Source organism: Cupressus sempervirens, chromosome 8 (genome assembly GCF_028749045.1).
Source record: "Cupressus sempervirens isolate cs-2001-9-10 chromosome 8, ASM2874904v1, whole genome shotgun sequence".
Lineage (NCBI taxonomy): Eukaryota > Viridiplantae > Streptophyta > Pinopsida > Cupressales > Cupressaceae > Cupressus > Cupressus sempervirens.
The window spans coordinates 681,110,511-681,133,004 of record NC_143125.1 but is presented as its reverse complement, the minus strand read 5'-3'; positions in this window follow the sequence as shown (position 1 = coordinate 681,133,004).

The following is a 22,494-nucleotide window of genomic DNA, read 5'->3' as shown; positions in this document are numbered from 1 at the left end:
TCCACTATAATCATATTATAACATGCATTTTAGGTACTTTATTGAGCTATCTCAGAAATCAAAATACATGACGCATCTCATTGGAGTATTGAAGTAGTGGAAATAATTTTAGTGGCTTCTGTTGATTTATAATTTTATACCACACCTCGCACGAAATGTGGCCACTGGCCAATTAATACTCAACATTTGGCAGTCCTCAGAAAGGACTCTTATGCTTGCGAGTTGAAGTAATATTAGAAAATAATGACAATATACATCTTCATGTGTTTGCATTATCATTTTGTCGACTTATTTAGCTTGCCTTGCTGCTGGCCACCCATTAATGGAGCACTCCGCTTTACTTCTACAACAGACACTGTGCTTTGCTTTCAACCACACAAACTCAAAAATAAAAGTCATACAAGCTGACATGTTTATTTTGTAATCTTATATTCCATGCTAAGTCTATAGGGTTCGTTTGGTTTGTGGACTTAAAAAAATCGGGATTTCTACAAACCTTGGTTTAGTCAAATCAAGGTTTTGCAAGTCTTCATTCTAATTTTTGAAATTTTACTTGAACCGTTTCACTCGGAAGATGCATGCGAAGACACATTTTTATGCGTAGACTTGGAGTTGAAGGCGAATTTCAAAAAGTAGTCTAATCTGTTCTTTTTACACTCCTTGAAAAACATAACCAAGTTTTGATTTTCAATTCCTACTTACTAGTAAGAAGTTGGAAAACCTGGTTTTGAGGCAAAATTGGAAGTCTGGTATGCTAATTCCATTTTGCCAATTTTGAAACAAACACAAATAAATTCAAATAAAAAGTCAATTCCTGTCATCTTCCAGAAACCAAAGCACTGGTTTTTATACTATCTCGCAATACCATCTTGGTAAGTCCGTTGAGCTACAAAATCTTAGTTCAGTATATCCATCCATAGTATAACTAGTTTTTGGAAGATTGTCAGTAAACAACTTGTTTGATTTAGTGTGACAAGCTTACCACTAGCTGCTTGAGTTAAAAATATAACGTGGAATCCCAAGTCGTTTGTATTGGTCCTTTCCACCGCTCTTGTTTTTGCATGCATTGCGGAGGGTCGGGTTGTAGAAGTGATCTGGACCTCAGCCTCGGCCGAGATGGAGGTTTGGGTCTAGGTCTGGGGTTAGGCGTGGGTGCAGGCCTAGGCCTGGGTGGTAGTGGAAGCTGCTCTGACTCAGGCTTAGGCTCCAGTCCAGCTTTGGGGTTAGGTTCGAGATCAGGGTCTGGCTCCGGCTCTGGTTTTAGATCTAATTCGGGGGCTCTTTAGGGGGATGGGTTGTATGCAGGCTCGGGAGTAGGAGCTATGTCGAATGTTAGGGTAGTGGTTCGGGGAGTGGGTATGGTGTAGGTTTGGGCAGCGGACATGGTGAAGGCAGTGGCAGTAGCTATGGCTCGGGGTCTGGCTTGGGTAGTGGCTAAGGAAGTGGTTCGGGAAGTGGCTCGAGCTCGGGTGGTGGCTACGGGGGAGGAGGCTACTAAATTGGCGTGCCTGCATTAGACATAAATAAGTGTGTTATGCACTGCATTTTCGCTCTTGTAAATCGTAAATAGAAAAAATAACGTAGATTATATCTTTATGTCAAGTTTCTTTGTGTTATTGCAGGCCAGCCTTAGACATCGCACCATACAAAACGGGAAGACCTGCCATGCCATCAATCAGTCAGTCCATTGCTAATTAAGCCATAAAATCTGTAAGCTCTAAAAATTTGGAATGATCAGATATTTTACACATCTTTATTTTGTATTTTTAAAAAAAATATAGTAAATCAAGTAATATGAATTACATTCGACTTTTAAAATTGGCTATGATACTAGCAATCTGATTTGCTGGAAAGTTAAAGTTGAAATTATAGGAACAGTGGTGACGGATTCAATTCTGACCAAGTGCCATGGGGATATTTTTGCTTTATTATGAGGCGTCACAGAGTATGAAATTACTTCTATTCACTAGAGAAAAACATAATGGAATTTGGTTATGGCCTTCTACCAAGGGCAATATTGGGATGATGGGCTCGCAGAAATGGTAGATGATTGTAAAGAAAAAGACTCTCACTCTACTTTATCATTTATTGAAGACATTAACATGACTCATTTAACCCTACACAACTGTTGTATTCGACTGTTCTACAGGTCCCAAATCTTGAAAAAATGAAACCTCAAATTGTTGACGGAGCAGGAGATAGTGTATGCGCATGGAAGGTCTCTGCTACTATCTTTCTGCATGAAATTTGTCAATTCAAACAACAAGTGTTAGAATTGAATGTGGCCCACTAAGTTTGGACTCTAGATTTTGAGCAATCAGAGTAACAAAAATACATTGGAAAGAAAATTTAAAAGAAAATTTTAATTAAAATGTTCTTAAAGTATGAATGAAAGGATTAAATAATAAAAGTGAATCAAACTATTCAAACTCATTTCTACACATGCAAGCTTTGGAAAGAGAAAAGTAGGAATTTGATCAAAATAATTGTTGAATATTTTAGAGGGTTTTGATTTGCATGCCTTTATAGATTGTCTCAGATTTTAGCTATGGTTTTGAGGTAGAATTTCAAAACATATTGATTTTTAGATAAAGAATTATGTTGTAGATTTTGAAAAAGAAAAATCATTAATAAAGAGAAGTTGACAGTGAAAAAACTATAAAAATAATTATGATTATATTATTATAAAACTATTTTAAATATAGAGAACATTTGATTATAGAAAGTTGAAAGAAAACAACAAATTGAACAACTAGAGTTTCAACTTTAAATGTGTCATTAGAACTATGTGATTATCATGAATTTTCAAAAATAATAATAATTGTATTCTTACATCTATTTAAGAATTTAATAGCAACATTTATTGAGAAAACAAAAGATCAATTGAGAGGACATCATGTTATAACTAAACATATACACGCATGTGAAAAAAAATATACTAAAAATAGAAAACTAAGTATATTATGGGTGCATTATTTGAGAAATCAAAAGAATGCAAAAATAGTGATTGCATGTTTACTTTGTAGAAATCCATGACAACTCTAATATACCTTGTGAAAGGTGGCTGGAGAAAATGAACTAAAATGGAAAAACTACTCAATGTGCTACGACACTAATATATTTTATTAATCATTTTGTCAATATCAATAACATTACAAGATGCCTCTATTTATAGAGGTCTTTGATTGTTTTTAGAAACATCCAAATTAACCGACATAAGACCAAATAAACTTTTCTAGAAATATCTAAACATAAATGACTTTTAGAATTTTATAAAAGTAAATATTAATCTGACCTAACCCTATTCGATAATCCAATTTTTTTTAGAATGCTCTATTATGCTTTTACATTTCATTTGAGGGGGAATTACACATTTCAACACTCCCCCCATAATTTCAACCTCAAATTTGGTTGCATATGAATCCAAATCCTTTCTTTTGCCTAATGTCAAAATGTCATTTTCTGATAATCTTTGTATCTATTAATTTATTCATGAATAGTATCTTCCAAGGTTGTGGCCTTTAATTTTTACAAATATTTTGTGAGCAATTGACTGCCAATGATTTCCTCTTTTCATAGGATCTACTGATAATTTTGCCTCATCTATTACAAATGTAGGCGATAGGGTTCACTAGTAACCTTGATCAAATTCATGTCTTCTTTCAACTATGCCTTGATTGCTTCATCTATCACAAATGGTGATAGAGTTCTCCAAATAACCTTGCTCTACAAAATTAAAACTCTCTTTGCTATCACAAATTGTGACAAACATGTCCCTTCCTTCAACTATCCCTTGATTACTTACTTCTGTCAAAATAGGTGACAAGATTCTCCCAATTAACTTGACTTTGATTTGTATGTCACAAATGGTGACAGGATTTTCTTACCCTATCTCTGATACTACTAGTAGAAACCCACGACAACTTTGATACACCTTGTAAAAGGTGGATGGCTAAAATAACCTAAAATATGAAAAAATACTCAATGTGTTGCAACACAAATATATTCCATTAACCATTTTGTCCATATCAATAACATTACAAGATGCCTCTATTTATAGATGCCTTTGATTGTTTCTAGAAACATCTAAATTAATAGACATAAGACAAAATAGACTTTTCTAGTAGTATCTAAATGTAAATTGCTTCTAGAATTTTATAAACCTAAATATTAATTTGACCTAACCCTATTCGGTAATTAGGAATTTCTAGAATGCTATATTATGCATTTACATTTCATTTTAGGAGAAATTACACATTCTAACATATTTTTATTTTATAAAAATATAATTTAATTTTCACATTTATTTATGAAAAAATAAAATTATGATTAATTATTAATTTTGGAGATTTAAAAAAAAATTATTTAAAAAATAATAATAATTTATTAATTTCTAAAATTTAATATGTATTACTCATTTGACTATAAAGTGTATGTTGATATTAAAGAATCTTTAAGTTTAGTTAAACTATTAGTTGCATATAAATAATTTTAATTTTATTAATGCAAGTGGAAAATTAATAAATATATAATTATGATTTTGGTTATATTTTAAGAGAAGGTACATTGGAGTTCATTATATAATCTTTTAGTTATGAAATTTTAATATTATGAGAGAAACTATAACTAACTTAATTATAACTAGAATTTCAAGTTTGAGTTATCTCTAGTTGAGTCATGAATGAAAAGAAAAGTAAATATCAATATTAGACTTAGTATAAGTCAAATTAAGATATTAGAAATGAAATTAATATTAATATTTAATATAATAATATACACTTATGTTATTAATTAAACCATTTATGATTTGAGATTATTTAAATTATAAATATGACAATGTTGCATGATATTTTATATACACAAAGAGTTTTGATGTTTAAACACTTACTGATTTAAATAAGTATATTAGCATAACACTTTATATCAATAGGTATATTCTTACTTTTTCTCTAAAGACATCCTTATGACCCAAAGTAAACAAGAGAAATTGATGAAATTAAATCATGTAGTTGAAAAATTATTTGTTTTCTAATATTCTATTTATAGTCTTATCATGTTTATTTTCGTGATGGTTTTTCTTTATGGGTTGTTTAGTTGGCCAAGTTAGAATGTGCACTATAGAATTTTTGAGATTTCTTTTATGATTATTTGATTGGATGCCATGATAAAATTTACGATTTGAATTGAGATTTATGCTTTATGAGATTTATGACAACTTGAGTTTTTAGAATCAATGTTATTTTTGGATTGTTTGTTAAGGAACCAAATTTGATCAATATTACTTTTGTGGTATGAGACACAATTGTTTTTGAAATAAAAGCAACCAAAACAAGGAGGCTAGCCTATTAAAAACTAGTTGGATGACTATCAACAGATAACCATTAGAACAAAACTAACCCCTAATTCTTTTTAAAAGAAAAATAGAAGTTTATACTATAATTATTATAGTAACTATAGGCTTTAAAAAAAATGCCTATTGACAAGAAACAAAAGTTTATGCTAAAATTATAAAAATATCTACAGGCTTTAAACAAAATGTCTATTATTCGACCGAAGTCACTTAACAAAAACAAAGGCATGAGAGCCTTAAAATCGAAAAAGTCTATAAATCAACAGATTAAAATCATGCAAAAAAAAAGAAGGGGGGGGGGAAGACACAATTGTTGTCTGTGAGATTTAGGAAGGTAGTCTAGGTGCATGTCTATAGGAGTGGCCTGCATGGGGCTAGGGCCCAAAGTAGCTACCAAGGTAACTCATTGTCACTTGTGTAACAAGTGACAACATAGTAATTAAAATACTTTATTTCCCCATGCCTTGAGATAATTAAAAAGATAAGTTGAATATTTTTTCACGTCCATGCCTTGAGTGCTTGTATAGACTAAGAATGAGATTTAGATGATACCTTGAGAGGTATGACTAGTCTCCTTGTCTTCAAAATAGAGTAGATTGGTTCCACATAGAGTCACTAGGGGGTTAGGGTCCTGAGAGACTATCAGTGTAACCTTAGAGTTAGCTCATGTGATAACACTCCATAGTATGTAGCCTGAGTTTTCTTCATAATTTTTTTATTAATGCCAATAAGCATACTACAATGGTAGAATGGGAACTAGGATGGTGTGAGTGTGTTAATGTTAACATTTATTCCTCTAGGTTAACTTTTACAATTATATACATGTAAAAGTTTGAATCTTATTATAAATAGAATATACTTCTAAAAGTAATTTTATAAATATCACATAAAATATTTGTTTAAATTATAATATTTGGAGATATAAATCATCCATTTTTTAAGAAATTAAAAAAAGCTTAGTTAGTAAAAAATTAAGTAAATGAAGATAAAGGAAATATAAATAATTTTATATGTAAGAAATTAAATTATAATTATTTTACAGTGGATATCTATAAGCATTTCTTTAGATAGATTTATTTAAGATGGGTAAAAGCACAAATTTGTGCCACCTTTTAGGTTGACTTATCAGAACAATTGGATTTAAGTATTTTTATCCAAAAATAAATTTTGTCCAAACATATGATCTAGATAAATTCATTCTAGCTAAGTTATTTATGTTCTCACACTTTTCCTATTAGAAATGTGTATTAAATGCATGCTTTATACTAGTTTGTATCCAATGACTAAAGAAATAAAATTATTTTAAAAAACTAATGTTTCAATATTTTTTACTATTTTTAAAAATATTTTCTTAGTAATATATAAGACCATTTATAGAGCTCAAAGTCAAGAATATTCTCATATAGTGTTGATAGTGTTTTAATTAGATATGAAATATTGTAATTAAAAAATTCTACAAGCATGTAATATAACACTCGAAATGATGTCAATTTTGAGAAAGAAAAAAGAAAATTAAATCATATCAATTTTTAAGAAAAATATTATATGATGTTCTAGAGGAGTGAGTCTTCTTCTAGAATGTATAATTTTTCTTCTAGTTAGAACAAATTTGTTTTGAAAAATGTGGTTGGAGATGAAAACTATCGATTTTAGGTTAAAATTTGAATCATTATAAAAGAGAAAATATAGATCTAAAATCATTTTTTTAAATTTTTGATCGTTTTAGATATATATGTTATCGATAACATAGTCAGAGTTCAAATAGAACTAAGTTTATTTCCATATAGTTTTGTGGTGGAAATTAAACCCCTAATTTTTAGCATTTTTCAACAACTAACAAAATTATCTATAAAAATTAAGAAAATATGTCAATTCTTATTCCAAATAATTATTAAAAATTATTATCCCAAACTTCATTCATTTTTGCACATTTCATTAGTTTACTTCATTTTCATATTCAAAATAATAATATCAGTTTTATGTCATTAAAGGTGAATAGTTATAATTTGGTTAGCATTTTGTTTTACAAAAGGGTGACATAGTTTTGTGCTTTTATCTAGATATCTATACTAGTATTTACCTCTAGTGGTGTACTATTTTTATATTACATTTGATGGTGCTTTTATTGTGAGTTATTACTTATTGATTGGATGTCATTTATAGTTGACAATTGGCTTTTATTAATGAAAGATTAGTTATTCATTGGTAATGTTTTTATTGTTGGAGTTAATGATTGGTGGCAATACTTCTAATGATGATGGTTGTTATTTGTTGGTTACAGTGCTTGTGACACTTGACATTGATTTGGATGTGGTTGTATCTTTTTGGTTTAGATATTTGATTTGTGCTTGGTATGTGTATGTCGATTTGGTATATGGTGTTGGTATTGGAATGCATGTTCTTTCAATTTTGATTATCTCTTCTTCTTGCATAGTTTGTGTTACCCTTGTGGTAGTTTTGGCTATTAAGATTTATTTCCTAGGATTATTTTATGATTTGATTATTTACGTGTGGATTGTACATTATCTCTCCTACACAGTGGGAGTAAGAGTCTAATTAGATGACCACATAGTTGAGAGCTAGTGTCTTCTTACTAGTTGTGTCTTCTTACTAGTTGGGTCCCCCTTACATTGCTAGCTGTTAGATGCTACTTAGTGTAGTTGTAACCTTTATCATTCTTATTCAGATCTTGGAGAATTCTATTCATTTGATGTATCTATGTATTTTGAGATCCTATGGGATATTGTATTACATATATTGATGTACCTTTGTCTATTTTAAAGTTGATGTTATTCATTAGATGTGCTTCTATATTATTAGTTGTACTTATGTATTTTCTTATGTGATAATGTATCTATTATTTTTTTATGATTAGGAAATTTTGTACTTGAAACTTAAACTAATTAATGCAAACTCTTTAATGTGACTCAATGTGAAGGAACCCTTGAGGAATGCAAACTATATTTGTAATTTTCTTATGTATACTTGATGTGTATGATATATTGCTTTCACATTATTGCTACTTTGATGTTGTTTAACTTATTGCAAAAATAAATAGTTAAATCAAATTGTAATATGTTAGGTTTATTTCTCTTGGATTCTTGAGTGTGGCATTACAAGATTAGGCTAGATTAGAGTGAACTTATAATTAACATTGTAAATTCATTGGGCATTAACTTGCACTTGGATTCATGAATCCCCACCAATTGTCAATTCTATATAAAAATAAAGCATATTTTGAGAACATAAATAACTAAAAAATGAAAGCTAATAGTTTACTAAAAGATTAGATTCATTTTTGTTTTTACTTCTAATTCCACTTTGTTCATAATTCCAAAAAAACTAGCTTTATTTTCTAATTTATTTTGAAATATAGAATAAAGATAATGTAATCAAATACAATTTTTAATATTAATAAAAATATTCTCACTCAACAAATTAAGTAGAGATTAAGCATATTCTTTTCTTCTCTTCCTCTTTTCAGTTCATTAGGTTCACGTATATTCCTCGTGAATGGAATAGAACTGTTGATTGTTTAGCCAAATGGGCATCTAGTCATGATCCGGGTTGGAATATTAGGGATAGGAGGCAACTGTCCTTTGAGATGGTGCAAGAATTTGATGATCTTGTTGCTCAGGATCGAGCTCCTTGTTGAGTTCTCCTTGTTGTATTCCTTTCTATCTTAATAAATTTTTACCCCTCTTTTTGCAAAAAAATATATATTCTCACTCAACATTGATGGAAAAGTTCTATACCCCTTACATTGAGCCCTTTCCTTGAATATTATATTGATATAGTCTTCACACTTTATCAGGCATGCAATGGCTTGACCAATTAATTATTCTTTAAAAGTTCAATAAATTCTTTAGCTAAAACGAATGTGGATGTAATCTTCACTATTTATTGTGTCATGCTTTTCACTAATTAGTTCTTTAAAAGTCAATATATTCTTTAGCTATAAATAATGCTATAATTAATAATTAAAGTATACTAGGATCAAAGTCTTGGTTAATTATTCTTATTTATTGAAAATAACAATTATGTGTTAAGTTTAAATAGACTTGAATCCAAGACCTCTTAAATAAGAGGCTCATAAATTACCATTATGCTATAGACTCCTGCCTTAATTTAATATTTTCTTAAAAATAATTTTATATTTCAATAATAATTATAAATGTGTTGCATTTTTTTTAATAAATATTGTAATTTGTATTTTATCTATTTAATTATTTTGATGTGAATGCCATTCTAATATTTGTTTAAAGGAATTCAAATTGTATTTTTGTTTTATATTTATGAAATGTGGACACCATTTTATTTATTTATTATAAATTATTAAAAATAAGTATTTTTCTCCTCAATTACTTAAAATATATTTTTCATTGTCATTGTTAAATGCTGACATGTACTATGCTCCAATATTATGAACTGGGTTGGTTTATTACAGGAAAACTATAGTAGAATACAATATAAATTTCAGCTGTATGCTCATTGCTAGCTGTAAGATGATTAAACATTTGGACTGCTATATTAAATTTATCTACAAAAATACTATTTTAATATAGAGAACGAAACAAAACTAATTACAAAAGGTCAAATTTGAAATATAACAGTAATATAATGTTAGAATAGTTTTCGAAAATGAAACTACAACAGTTTCATCTAATTCTGTTCATCTAATTCTGATCTTCAAGATCAGGTCTAGATTTCATACAAACCTGCAAATCGAAAACAGCAACTACTGTTTTATCCATTACATGAACATCTTCTACAATCGTTCCATTCATCTTCTTCTTCAACAGCATAGATGGGACAATTGCTTCCTTTTATGTCTGGTCTTGATTGTAATTTCATCACATTTCTTGCAATTTGTTCCAACAACTCTCCTAGATCACTATATGCACAATAATTTTATAGTTAAATATTTAATCATTTACTTCAATAAATCAATTTTCATTCATAATATTTCATTCTATTTAAACCATAAGAAGTCCACCGAACATTATTTGCATACAAGACACAAAAATCAATCAAATAATTTAACTACGGGATAATATATTAAGTTTACCCTTTAAAAATAAATCCTTTCAAATATTCAAATCATATTTGTAGTATACGGGATTATATTTCATTCTATCTAAATCATTAGAAATCTACTGAACATTATTTGTGTCCAAGACAAAAAAAAAAAATCAAATAATAAAAATACAGGAGAATAGATACTGTTTACCCTGTAAAAATGAATCCTTTTAAATATGAAACTTGGTAGAGTGCCTTCCTCCATTCCTCGAGTGTTTCTGGCTCAAAATTTCTAATTTGCCGATGCATTTGGAAGGCTTGAGAAAACAGCCCATTTTCATCTCTCATTCGAAGTTCTGACGGCTCAACTCCATAAAATATTGTTATAATTGGGGCTCCACTTTTGACAATCATCTGGAGTTCTTTCAAACACCAAATGGACTCTGCATAGTTAACAGAAAAAATGACAACATGCACAGATGCTGAGTGAATGGCTTCCTTTATTGATCGAGGAATGTTGTCCCCAACCTGAATTGAGTTCTTGTCGAGAAATACTTTAAATCCCTTGTTTTGAAGATTACGAAATATAAGACTGGCTACGCTTTCTTTCACATCTGTCCCACGATGGTTAATGAATACATTATATCTTGGAAGCAATAAAGAATTCACGTACTCTTTATTTTCTTGGCAGAGAGAGTGGAGTAGAGCACTACTGGGCTTGTAATTGTAAGCATCCACATAGACATGATTGTTTTGAATGGCAGCAACACAAATAGAAAAAGGCAAAGCACATATGGAACCATTGTAAGAATAGATGGAGCAGAGAAAGGGGCAACACATGTGTGAGATTACTGTAAAAATGCATAGATGTCCCAATATTCCCATAGTCTGAAGAAGGGGAAGAATAAAATATCAAAATGAATTAGCGCATGATGATATTGTGTGGGCAGGAAGATTTGATTTATAGTCATGGGAAGCGAAGAGAGGACCTAATCACAGCTTAAGAAAACAATGTTATTCTTTTGCTCTTCGTCCTTACGACATCCATTAAAAGACAAAGTTTCTTTAGGATATCAAACCAGATATCAAACTAGATATCAAACCACGCAAGAAATCTTGACAACAAAAATGGTCATATTTGCTTTCTCGTCCTCCTACCCTTCAAGGTTTGACAACAAAAATTGTCATATTTTTAATTATTATTCCTATTTCGAAACCTCCAATGCAATATATACGGATGGGATTAAAAAGGCCAAATAAGGAAAGCTGTCTAATATAACCCGCTTAAAACGATCGTTTTCCTATTCCGGTCCCTTATTCGTTAATATCTGTCTGATGTTAGCCTCCTTATTATGCCCAGCCGTTTACTACTTTGGATTCCTGCCCCGTAATTTCCAATGAGCTTTCCAAATTCGCTACATTGTCTTCTTTTGTATTTGGATCTTGGGAAATCCGTTATGATAAGATAAAATATATCAAGAGCTGCAGTGCAGTAAGAAGGAAGGAGCGTCAAACATTAAAATTAGAATTTTGTGATCGGGGAAATATAGGAAGGGAACTTTCACCAATCAATATCATATCATCAATGTGTCTATATTTGTAAAAACAAAAGAGATTCAATGCAAATATCTCTTTAAAAAAAATGATATTTAACGCGTCAAAATCATATAGTTGGAAGAATAGATGAAAATTGAAATAAATAAATAAATGAAAGAGAAAGGGGCAAGAATTTTTTTATAGAGAATTAAAAATATAATTAAGTTAAATTTTAAATTTTTTATGATAAATATTCTCTTTTCTATTAATATAATAATAAAGTTATATATCAAAAAAGAGGTTAGGAGATACAAGGATCACCGTGCAAAGTTCAAACAGCTAGAGGTCGAAAACATAACTATTCATAAAAAATAATAAAAAATTAAGTCCTCAGGCTGCAAGAAAAGTGTTAGTCAAGGGAGGAGGGTGATGATCATCAAAACCCCAAACATTAGCAAGGTTAGTGACTACCTTAGGAGGAGACCACCCATTAGCCACATCGTCAATTTTTTCTTTTTCTTTATCTCTCTTCAGCGTTAGAGATGAGGTCGCCAAATATAGCTACAGGAAAGACTAGTGAGGATTCTTGCAAGAGGGAGGCCACATAGGAGCAAGAGAAACAAGAGGAGCCATTAGGGACCAACCACAACCATGCCTCAGGGGAGGAGAGACCCATTGTTGGTGACCTCCAAAACCACCACTGGGAGAGCAACAAGGAGTGTATGACTTGGGGTATGAGTGCAGCTAATGGAAGAATGATAGCCACATTGATAGCCACAAGGAGGTGTATGGTCTCTAGAGATGGTATCAAGCAACACCTTGGACCATGTACTAGGGAGCATTTCCCCAATGAGCCAAAAGCTCCTGAAGGTGGGCCACCTCTAGTGCCATTTTGTCAATTCATACTTGGATATGCATCATTGCATTATTACATATGGAAGCTTTAGTGTACATAGAACATTGATGTCAAGAAAGCTATGAGAGAACAAGACAATATTTTGATCTTTTCAAAGAATGAACAAACTTTCCTATCTAAAAGTATACAAAAGCTAAGAGTACTTAAAAAGGAGCCTTGGTGAATCACCCAACAAAACCATATGCCAAGAAAAAGGCTTTTGGGAAAAATGGTTTGAAAAAATAATGAATCAAACCCAATGACAATACTATTGGGCACATTTGCAAAACTAGAAAATATGTAGAAAGCTCTCTGGTTTTCCATAAAAGAGGCATCAAGAGTCAAGGACACCCAAATTGCTTAGTTGAGGGCCAAAAGGAAACCCTTAAAAGAGGATGCACTAAGAGTCTAAGACAGGTGCAAAGTCCTTGACTCAGTGATAGGTTTCCAAATTTTGGTGAACCTAAGTCTCCAAGTCTTTTGAGAAGATTGCAAATGCTAGCATTGGTTAAGTGTATCCACCATAGGTAGGTGGGGAACCAGTCACTGATAACCCAACTTGGCCTTATAGCTTGTCATGTGAGTGGGAGGATAAAACTTTCAATCCTTCCACCAAGCTTTGACTTGTTGAATACCAAGCTTTTCCAACATATGTGGAGGCATTGAAAAAACTAGAAGATCAAATATCAGTGAATCTAGACAAGATAACTAGAGTTGTACCTACATATCTTACAATGAGCATAGGCTCATGGTGACTCTAGAAATCATATCTTTAAGAGTTAATGTCACATTTGATAAAATGTAGCACACTGGCTCCTTGGGCTTTAGGCAAACGGACTCCTTGAACACTAGATAAGGGAGACCACCAAAAACTATGCTCATTCATAGAGATTCCATCTCTAAACCCATCTCTAGCTCAGTGGGGCCATGACTTGATGGCTTCCCAAGCCTTCCAATTTCTTTTACTAATGAAGGTACCCTATATTTTTGTTGGCTTGGATGTGACCAAAAGTGTTTGAAAGAAAATCCTCCTCTAGTTAGGCTAATCAACTAGGAAGCCTAAAAAATTCAATGCTATAAAATAATCTTCTAGGCATCATTTCGAGTGAGGGCATGAATGACCCACTTAATACATAGGGAAACACCATTTTTTGAGTAGAAAGAGGGCCTAACCTACCCGACTCCTTAGGAAGACAACATAAGTCCCACGCAACCATGTGGAAGCTATGATGAAAGGCATCTAATCCTAGAGAAAGACACGCAACAAATACTCAAGCTTGAGATATGAGACCTTATAAGGTTCCCAATAGAAGGAATAGTAGACATGAATGGCAACCAAGACTTTAACACAAATCTAAAATTTGTGAGCTAAGGAAATTGGTTTGGTAATCCAACATTCCAACATCTCTATCATGGCTAGGATTGCATTCCAAGGTTCAACAGGAAAAGTTAGGAAGGAAAAGGGTATGCTAAGGAAGTGAGGCACTTTTCCATGATGAATCCATTTCCATTCGTGTTATGCAAGCCAAGGCAAACTGTACATGGAGGATTTCATATAGCAAAGAGTCTTGTGAGGAGCTAAGCTAGAGGCTAAGAAAAAGGTGTCCAAGCACTATAAGGCATTGTCAATATTTTCCTCCTCCTTCATGAGTGTGAGAAAGGAATCATCAAAAAAGTGACCATTGATCAATTGGTCAGAGAATTCAAGAAGAGCAATGCCACACACCTAAACCATTGAAATGGAATTAACAAGCAAGTATCCAAGTCCTTCAGTGACTAGCACATATATAGCGGGTACAAGAGGGCACCCTTGGTGAATATATCTAAATATCCCAAAGGGCACCCTTGGTGAATATATCTAAATATCCCAAAGCCCTTGTATTGTTGTCCATTAATGGTGATGCACATAGATGCATCCCCAAAGAGTATTTGTATAGATTGCAAGAAAATAGGCCCAAACCCCAAAGCCTACAACATAGCCAAAATTAAAGGTCATTCAATCTAGTCGTAGGCTTTGGAAAAATAAATTTTGAGGAACAAGGTCTATCATTTGGGTTAAAGAGCCCATTTCATACCTTCCAAAACCACAATGATATTATCTAGAATATATGTGGATTTGATAAAACTAGTCTATTCATGACACAAGGAGATAAATGAATAACTAGAGCCAAAGGCACACCCAACTATCCAAGTCACCTACAAGAGTAAACACATCGAAAAAAAATACAAATGAAAGGCATGAAAGGAGATAGGAGGAACATGATGTTTATAGATTCATCAAAATGCATGCCCAACTATAAGGCCTTATGAGTTATGGCCAACATACATTAATCCTCAAAGATAAAACTTTGCATTTCAACTCTACTTTGACCTCCTTGATCTATATTCTACCTTTTCTACCACTACTAGTCTTCCCTAAGACTCTACCAAAGACCTATTTAAATACATGAATGACCACAAGTTGGCTTGGTTCAAATATCAACTAAATAGACTCTTACATTAAATTTCAAATAAGCCACAAGTTGGTTCTTAGTAGATACCTATCACTAAATTAAATACATAAGTTGACTTCAACAAGAAACAAAAAACAAACAACTTGGCAAACAAAGACTTCAATAGAATGTTGCAACTCGGCGAACTCAACATCATTCGACAACTGAAGGAACTTAGCAATCAAAGAAATCTTGGCAACCAAAGAAGCTCAATACCCACTACAAACTTGGTAATTGCTGTAAACTTATAAACAACTAAGAAAGAAGGGAAACATGCAGGATAGCAATACAACCTAGTATCCTTCTACATTAGACAATTGGGATTGAAAGAAATGATTCTCCTAAATCATCAAGATATCGCAACCTTAGTTGAATCCAACTCATATTGAGAAATCCATGAAGCATATTCAATAGGTCCATTCTTCTACTTCTCCAAATACTCGTAGTAATCTTTTCCTCTTGTGTTTTTACCAACTCTCACATTTAATACCTATTCAACTTCTTCAATCTTTTTCTTAGGATAATCATCTCCTACAATTACTTCATCATCTGACTCATGATACTTATACAAATCTGCAACAGTGAATATAGGAGATGTATCCATGTCATGAGGTAACTCAACTTCATAAGCCATACCACTATCAAACTTTCTCAAGATCTTACAAGGTCCAAATTTCTTTATCTTCAACTTACTACATGTTCCAATAGGAAATCTTCCTTTCTTCAAATGAACCATAACCTCATTACCAAGTTCAAAAATATGATGTCTTCTAGATTTATCAACATTTTGCTTACACTTCTGATTATATTTTTCCAACCTCAATTTTACTACCTTATGCAAGGAATCTATAAAATCAGAAAATTCTTCTTCTACAACACTTCTCATCTCTTCATCAACAACATCTCTCAAATTTGATATGCTGCTAGGCTGCTCTTTAGTAACAATCTCAAACGGTGTCTTTAATGTACTTCTATTTAAAGAATCATTATATGCAAGCTCGGCTTGTGCCAATACCACTTCCCAATTACTTGACTTATCTCCAACTAAACATCTCAACAACAAACCCAAGCTTCTATTCACAACCTCTGTCTATCCATCTATCCATGAATGGAATTTAGAACTAAATTTCAACTGAGTACCCATCTTCTTCCACAAAGTCTTCCAAAAGTAACCAAAAAACTTACTATCTCTATCATAAATAATAGTTTTTGGTATTCCATGTAATCTCACAATATTTTTAAAGTAAAGTTCAACAACATTCTTAACATCTGGTATCTTCTTACAAGGTATGAAATGATCCATCTTAGAAAGTCTATCCATAACAACAAATATAAAATCATACCCTTTCATTGTTTTAGGCAATCCAAGAATAAAATTCATACTGGTTTGACTCCAAGGTTTCTCAAGAACAATTATAGGTGTATATAAACAAGTATCCTGACTTACTCCTTTTGAAACTTGACAAACTCCACAACTCTTTACAAATTTCTGAACCTCATTATACATTTGAGTCCAATAATACTTCTCTTTCAGCAAACTCAATGTCTTATCAATTCCAAAACGTCTAGCGAATGCACCACTATGCTTTTCCTTAATCAAATTCAACCTCATAGAACTTATACAGATACAAAATTGAATAACTTTGAATAGAATACTTCTTTAATAAAATACTCATCATACTTATGTGATCTATTAGATTTGGTGCTTTGCACAATCTCCATGCCTCAAAAAAATCAGGGTCAGTTTCATACAACTCTTTCATTTCATCAAAATGAAGAACTTCAACCTTCACCTCAATCAATAAAGAATGTATTTTTCTTAATGCATCAACAAATATGTTAGTAACTCTAATCTTATGCTTGATCACAAATGTGAAACTTTGCAAGTACTCAACCCATTTCATATGTCTCTGATTTAATTTATATTGACTTCTAAAGTACTTTAAAGCTTTATGATCAACATACAACACAAACTCTTTAGGTATCAAATAATGTCTCCATTTATTCAAGGCTTGAACAATAGCATAAAATTCCTAATCATACACAAAATACTTGCTTTTATCATCATTCAATTTCTCACTAAAAAAAGCAATAGGTTTACTTTCTTGACCTAATACAACTCCTATTACACTACCACTTGCATCACACTCAACTTGAAATACCTTATTGAAATCAAGTAAACCCAATATAGGTAACTCAACAACCATTTGTTTCAAAGTCTCAAAAATCTTATCAGCTCCATGTGTCCACTTGAATTTATTTATATCTCTTCTCATTGTCTCAGTCATAACATTACAAACAGAACTAAAATTTCTTATAAAATTCCTGTAAAAACTAGCCAAAGCATGAAATGATCTTACGTCACACACATTCTCGCATGCAGGTTATTCCAAAATTGGTTTAACCTTCTAAAGATCAATTATCAACCCATCAGCTGAAATCACAAATCTCAAATACACAATCTCCTCTTGCATAAAAGAACACTTCTTCAAGTTAATAATCAACTACTCCTCTTCCAATCTTTGCAATACTTGTCTAACATGCTTAAGTTGTTATTCCTTAGTCTTACTAAATATTAGAATGTCATCCAAATAAACAATCAATAACTTACCTAAAAATATTTTCAAATCTTCATTCATCAACCTTATGAAAGTAATAGGTGCATTAGTCAAACCAAAAGGCATAACAAACCATCCCTAGAATCCATCTTTTGTTATTAAAGTGGTCTTCATTTCATCACCTTCTCTTATTCTGATCTATTGATATCCACTCTTTAAACCAATCTTGGTAAAATACTTTTCTCCACTCAAACAATCAATTATGTCATCCATCCTCAGCATAGGAAAACTATATTTCACTATGATCTTGTTAATAGCTCTGGAATTATTACACATTCTCCATTCTCCATTCTCCATTCTTGTTAGGTGTTAATATAGTAGGTACAACACATGGACTCAAGATTTCTCTAATGAAACCTTTTTGCAACAACTCATGCACTTTGTCTATTAAGCTCTTCATTGTTTGTCGGTGTCAATCTATATGGTGCTTTGTTTGGAAAACTAGCTCCAAGAATCAGATCCATACAATGACTTATACTCCTTCCTAGAGGTAAACTATCGAGTATATCTTTTTGCACCAATTTCCTTATATTCATTCAACAAATTTTCAGTTTTCACTAGCACTTGATCAATGCTATCAATTTTTGGTGTTACTTGATCACCACTGACTAGCACTCGGTTAGCATATTTTTTGATACATGGCTTCTATTGACACAACTCGGTCCTCTAACAATTATAGAAAAAGAATTGGTTCTTTTACGTTTCCTTTTCAAATATTTTCCCTTCAAGCATGCAAACTCTCATAGTAGTACTTGATTAACCTAATTTGGACTTTCAATTAAAAGAGATAATATTTTAATTCTCCCATTCACCCAAAGAGAATATTGATTCAATCTTCAATCATGTATAGCATATCTATCATATTTCCTAGGTCTACCCAACATAATATGACAACAATCCATATTCATGATATCACATAGAACTTCATCAAAATAATGTCCAATCTTGAACTTCACAATACATTTTTCACTTACCAATATCTTATTCTCATCTTTGATCCATGAAAAATGATAGGGTTTAGGATGCTTCAACCTCTCCAACTGCAACTTTTTAACCAACTCTACTAATGCCAAATTTGTAGAACTTTCACTATCAATGATCACCTTGCAACATTTTCCAACCTTCTTACATCTAGTCTTGAAAAGACTTCTACTTTAAATAGGTTCCTCATCACTTCCCTTATTACATAAGGTTCTTCTCACCATCAAATTTTATTTAGCCTTAGGTCCAATTGATAAACCCTTAATATCTCCTAAAATTACAACATTTCTATTAGTTTTCCAACTTTCAGAGGATCTAAACTCAAAGGATCTATGCCCTTCTTTACCACATCTGAAATAGTTAGCATAAAAACCACCTCTAGAATAAGAATTATCTCCTCCTTGGTAAGAATCAATACCTCCTCAGTACAAATTACCACCTTTCCATTCAGTCTTGTTCTTGTCATAACTTTTCTATTCAGATTTTCCCTTATCTTAAACAAAATTGTAAGATCAACCACCTTCTCCTTAAGATCTACCTCTACATCTTTGAAATCTACCACCTCTCCCTCTTTGTCTTTCCTCATGTTTCTTTCCCAAAATCTCTTGAACTCTCAAGGCATACCAGTATGCTTCCTCCACACATTAAAATTTCACAAAACTTATCTTGCCTTGGATTCTAGATCTCAATCCATTTTAGATAACTTTGATTTTCTCAACATTATAATCCACATGTCTAGATCTAATCCCCAATCTATAGAATTCCTTAATATACTCCTTCACACTCATGTCTCTTTGTCTCAAATTTTATATCTTTCTCAACAAGATGACTTGGTAATTAGAAGGAAGGAATTTATTCATCACCTTGTTCACCATTTTCAGCCAAGTCTTGATCTTCTCCTTTCCTCTTCTTTTTCTATCAGTATGTAAATGCTTCCACCACTGTGAGGCATGACCTTTCAACCTTGTAACTGCAATTTTCACATTTTTGTTATCAGGAGTATTTTCATATTCAAAGAAATTCTCCATATCAAAGATCCAATCTAACACAATATTGGTATCCAATTTCCCATCACAAGGAACAACTTCATGATAGGCTTTGAATGTTCCCTAGACAATACTCTCAACAGTCTTGCTTGATTCTAACCTTCTTCAGGTTCTAGATTAGGATTTTGTGCTATTGTTTAAGGTTCTTGATTCTAACCTAATTATGATCTTGCAAGAACCTAATTAAAAAGAAAGCTTGGAAACCAAAGAAATATTAGAAACCAAAGGAGCTTGGCACCAACTACAAACTTGAAAACTACTACAAACTTAGCAAAAACTAAGAAAGAAGGCAACTAAGAAGGATAGAAATACAACTGAGGATGCTCCTGTATAAGTTCAAAACAAAAAATCTTTGGAAAAATGTGCCATATCTTGAGGGAGAGAGCCTTGGAAATGATTTTGTAGGAAATGCATAAGAGAGTGGTGATCCAATGGCATATCATCCACCATACAAAACAAAACCTCTTTAAGATGAGAAAGTGGAAGCATTTTCTCTCAAAAATCATGTTTCTCAGGTGCAAGACTATAAGGGATAACATAAGTGCAAGTCTACAAATCTTGTTCTCATGTAGCTGAATGACCTTCCATAGTGGAAACCTTCTCATAATGGTGCAAAAAATCCTAGAGAAAATGAGGAAGATCACACATATTCTTTTGACCTTCCTTGATTCTCTTGATGCCAACAAAAGAATGGTGAGCTTGAAAGAAATGAGAAAATTAATTTGAAGCTTGACCAAAAACCTCCAAACGGGCCTGAATTTGAGCTGCTCAAAATGCATAGCTATCTACAAGTTTCTTTTGGTGAAAATGTTGACAAGCCAGATTTGTAAATCCATATCAAAAGGGACCATGGCTAACACTTTAGAGGTAGTAAAAAGAACTTTAGTGGTGAACTCATAATATCTTTCATGGTAGTTGTCCAAATTTCCACCATAAATGCAAAGAAACCTCATAGCATGGGTGATGGAATCATTCCACCATTGAATCCACCAAACATGAATGTGGGCCCAAGGTTCATGATTCTAGATATGCAAGATATGAGTAAATATGGGAGCATGATCCAAAAAAGATGTTTTGTGGAAAAGTTGTATTTTATAGTACTATGCTCAACTATTTTCCAAGGGATGGAAAAAATAATGGGAAAATGACCTGACAAGGTTAGATCTTTCAAAGGAATGATAGGTAATTCTTAGTCTTTAGAAAATGAAAAGAAAGATTGAGTTTTAAGCATGGAATGATCAAGCATTTAAAAAACCCTCTCAGTACTAGCTTGAAAGTTGGACTCCTTAGAAAGATAACAAAAGTCCCATGCCACCTTATAGAAGCCATGATGAGAGGCATTTAAATCCTAGAGAAAGACACACAACAAAATATCAAGCTTGAGATAGGAGGCCTTTCAAAGTTCCCAACAAGAGTAATAACACACACGAGTGGAAACCAACACTTTGGAGAAAATATGAAATTTTCCAACTAAAGAAAGAGGTTTGGTAATCCAACATTTTAACTTCTTGTCAATTCTAGCCAGGACTACATTCCAAATCTCCACAAGGGAAAATTTGAATTTCAAGGGTATGCTAAGGAAGTGAAACATTTCCATTGGTATTAGGTAAGCCAAGGTTGACTGGGCATGAAGGACTACATGTAGAAAAGAGTCTTATGCCACTGAATAGCTGAGCTAGAGGCTAAATAGAAGGTGTCTAGGCATTGCAAGGCATTGGTAATATTTTTCTCCTCCTCGATGAGAGTGATAAAAGAATCACCAATGAAGTGACCATTGATCAATTGGTCAAAGGAGACTAGAAGAGAAATACCAAACACCTAACCCCGTGAAATGATATTAACAAGCAAGTATCGAAACCCTTTAGTGGCTACCACATAAAGAGAAGGTGCAAGAGGGCACCCTTGGTGAATATATCTAAATAACCCAAATGCCTCAAATTTTCACCCTTTAATGGTGATGCATGTAGATGCATCCCCAAAGAGCATGTATACAGATCGCAAGAAAATAAGGCCAACTCTGAAGCCTACAACATAGTCAGAATGAAGGGCCATTCAATCTAGTCGTAGGCTTGGGAAAAATCAATTTTTAGGAATAAGGTATATTTTTTGGATTGAAGATCCCAATTCATACCTTCACAAACCAAAACATGATATTATCCAAAATATAATTGGATTTGATAAATCCAATCTGTTTAGGATGTAATATCTACAACCAAAGTTGTCAGATCTTTAGGGAGATGGACTTGGCAATGATTTTGTAGGAGACATTCAAAAGATTGATGGGCTAGCAGTTGCAAATATCCTTCAAGTCACCAGATTTAGGTATGAATTATATATCAATTTTATGAATTATGCTCCATAATGAATAAATTTGAAAGGCTTTAAGATAGATTTTATGCATGTCAAGGCCAATGACATCCCAAAAAGATTTGCAAAATTCATAGGGAAATCCATCACACCTAGGGGCTCTAACCTCCACCATAGAAAAAATAGTCTCGTTAAGATCAACAAGCATAAGAATTCTCTCACAAAAATCATGTTGCTTAGGCACAAGCAT